The sequence below is a fragment of the Henckelia pumila genome, chromosome 3, assembly GCF_033568475.1.
Source record: "Henckelia pumila isolate YLH828 chromosome 3, ASM3356847v2, whole genome shotgun sequence".
Lineage (NCBI taxonomy): Eukaryota > Viridiplantae > Streptophyta > Magnoliopsida > Lamiales > Gesneriaceae > Henckelia > Henckelia pumila.
Genome location: NC_133122.1, coordinates 174,204,286 through 174,207,993, shown reverse-complemented (window position 1 = coordinate 174,207,993; position 3,708 = coordinate 174,204,286).

Genomic DNA, 3,708 nt, shown 5'->3' with positions numbered 1-3,708 from the left:
GCCTTAACCCTGAGATCCATGACCGTGTGGCGGTTGGCGACGACATGTCCTACGAGGGTTTGGTGAGCCGTTGTCATCAGGCAGAGGACAGCATTCGGCGGAACAGGTCTTTCCCTCAGTCGAGGCCTGCTAGTTCTTTGGGTCCCCGTGCCCAAACTTTCAAGAAGTCTGGATCTTCTTCTTCCTCTGGTTCTGGAGGTATTGTCCGTTATGGTAAGAAGGACAAGTGTGATCACTGTGGGAAGAACCATCCATCCGACAAGTGCCGTAGAGCTTCTGGAGCTTGTTTCCGTTGTGGAGAGACTGGTCATATCCGGAGAGATTGTCCAATGTCTGGGGGAGGTGGTTCTGGTTCTGGTTCAGGATCGGGTTCTCAGGCTACCGTACAGCAGAGGTCGCAGGGACAGTCTGCTGGGAGTTCTCATTTGAGGCCACGAGCTTCTGGCCAGGTGTTTGCCCTGAGACATGATCAGGCTGTGGAGGAGAATGAGAAAGTCATCGCAGGTACATTTATGCTTTATGGTATACCTGCTCTTGTACTTATTGACACTGGTGCATCTCATTCCTTCATTTCTGCACGTTTTGTTAAGAGGCATAATTTACCATGCATTGCACTAGACGTAGTGATGTCTGTTTCTACTCCGACGGGCCAATCTGCTTTGGCTAAGCGTCTAGTGATGGGTTGCCCTTTAGAGTTCGAAGGGAACATTCTGTTAGCGAATCTCATGGTCCTGGCGATGGACGACTTTGATTGAATTCTGGGAATAGATGTGTTGACTACCTATCGAGCTTCAGTGGACTGCTATCAGAGATTAGTACGCTTTCATCCGAAGGGGAGTGAGAGCTGGTTTTTCTATGGTGAGGGAGCGCGACCCCCGATGCCTTTGGTATCAGCTTTGAGAGCCTGTCGAGCTCTAGAGTCTGGCGGGGAAGGCTACCTTATCTATGCAGTTGATTTATCCGCTGAGAGTATTGGGATAGAGAACATTCCTGTTGTGGAAGAATTTCCAGATGTATTTCCTGATGAGATTCCGGGTTTTCCTCCTGCTAGGGAAGTCGAGTTTGGCATAGAGTTGATGCCGGGTACTTCGCCTATTTCTAGAGCACCGTATCGTCTGGCTCCGTCAGAGATGCGTGAGTTAAAGAATCAGCTACAGGATCTTTTGGACAAGGGGTACATTCGTCCTAGTGTATCTCCTTGGGGCGCTCCTGTTCTCTTCGTGAAGAAGAAGGATGGGTCGATGCGGCTGTGCATTGACTATCGGCAGCTGAATCGAGTGACTGTGAAGAACAAGTATCCGTTGCCTCGTGTTGATGACTTGTTTGACCAGCTGCAGGGCACATCAATTTACTCCAAGATTGACTTGAGATCTGGGTATCATCAGTTGAGAGTCCGTGATCAGGACGTAGCCAAGACTACATTCCGTACTCGCTATGGGCATTACGAGTTCCTAGTGATGCCATTTGGTTTAACTAATGCGCCGGCTATATTCATGGATCTGATGAACCGTGTCTTCAGGGAGTATTTTGACAAGTTTGTCGTGGTCTTCATTGACGACATCCTGGTTTATTCGCGTAATACGGAAGAGCATGTTTCTCACTTGCGGTTGGTACTACAGACTCTTCGAGATGAGCAGTTATACGCCAAGCTGAGCAAGTGTGAGTTCTGGATGGATAGAGTGGTCTTTCTTGGCCATATCAAATCCAGGGAAGGGATTTCTGTTGATCCAAGCAAGATTGAAGCGGTACTTAATTGGTCGCGTCCGACGACGGTTGCTGAGATCCGTAGTTTTCTGGGTCTAGCAGGGTATTATCGTCGCTTCATTCTGAACTTCTCTCAGTTAGCTCGACCGTTGACGCAACTTACCCGCAAGGGTGTGGATTTCGAGTGGTCCTCCGAGTGTGAGGAGAATTTCCATGAGCTTCGACGGCGGTTGACTTCTGCGCCGGTGTTAGCATTACCGTCAGGATCTGGAGGGTATGTAGTTTACACGGATGCTTCTCTTCAGGGGTTAGGTTGTGTCCTGACTCAAAATGGGCATGTGATCGCATACGCTTCTAGACAGCTGAAGCTTCACGAGGACAACTACCCAGTCCATGATTTGGAATTGGCAGCCATTGTGTTCGCTTTGAAGATCTGGCGTCATTATCTTTATGGCGAGAAATTTGAGATCTTCACCGACCATAAGAGTCTCAAGTATTTGTTCACTCAGGCAGAATTGAACATGAGACAGAGACGTTGGATGGACTTGCTTAAGGACTATGATTGCGAGATTAAGTACCATCCGGGAGCTGCTAATCTCACCGCTGATGCTTTGAGTCGCAAGGTGCGACTATCTGCACTTCAGACTTGTTCGATGTCTAGTGCGATCAGTGACTGTTGTACTTCAGGTTTTACCTTCAAGCATAAGAAAGGTATGCAGAGTATCCAGATGTTTGCGATATTATCTGAGCCAGCCTTGTATTCGCGGATCTGAGATGCTCAGATTTCTGATTCAAAGACCCAGCGTTTAGCTCGTCTAGCTAACGAGGATAGCTCGTCTGGATTTCATTATCAGTTAGATGGCTTTCTGTGTTTGTCTGGTAGGCTTGTGATTCCACAGGATGAAGAGTTGCGAGAGGAGATTTTATCTCAGGCACATCGCACTAAGTTGAGTATTCATCCTGGGAGCAACAAGATGTACAAGGATCTACGTACTCGTTTCTGGTGGAAGGGAATGAAACGCAGTGTTTATCAGTTTGTTTCGAGATGTTTGGTGTGTCAACAGGTCAAGGCAGAGCACCGACGACCTGGAGGATTGCTTCACAGTCTGCCTATTCCTGAATGGAAATGGGAGTTTATCACTATGGACTTTGTGACCCATTTGCCGGTATCCCCGAGGAACTGTGATGCTATCTGGGTGGTGGTAGACCGGCTCACCAAGTCAGCGCATTTCATTGCCTATAGCCGAGAGTACTCTGTGGATCGCATGACACAGATGTACATTCAGGAGATCGTCCGACTTCATGGAGTGCCTGTGAGCATTGTCAGCGATCGGGACCCCAGGTTTACTTCTAGATTCTGGGGGAGTGTTCAGCGTGCGATGGGTACTACTCAGTTTGAGTACAGCCTATCATCCGGAGACTGATGGTCAGTCAGAGCGCACTATCCGTACGTTAGAAGATATGCTTAGAGCGTGCGTCATGGATTTTGGTTCAGCCTGGCAGGATCATTTGCCGTTGATCGAGTTCGCTTACAACAACAGCTATCATACTAGTATTTGGATGACACCTTTTGAGGCGTTGTATGGGCGACGTTGTCGTACTCCACTCTTCTGGGAAGAAGTGGGGGAGAGACAGGCTGAAGGACCGAAGTTTATCCAGCAGACGATAGACATTGTTGATCAAATCAAGAAACGGATTAAGACTGCCCAGGATCGTCAGGCCAGTTATGCTAATATCAAGCGTAGGCCTTTGCAGTTCGAGGTCGGGGAGAAAGTGTTTCTGAGAGTGTCACCTTTCCGCAAGATTCTCAGATTTGGCCTTAAGGGTAAGTTGTCTCCCAGATTTATCGGTCCGTTTGAGATCTTGGAGAGTATTGGCGATTTGGCTTATCGACTAGCATTGCCACCGCATCTGTCCAGTATTCACGACGTGTTCCACGTATCTCTGTTGCGACGGTATGTGGCGGATGAATATCATATTCTGCAGCGGTCTGAGGTTCAGGTA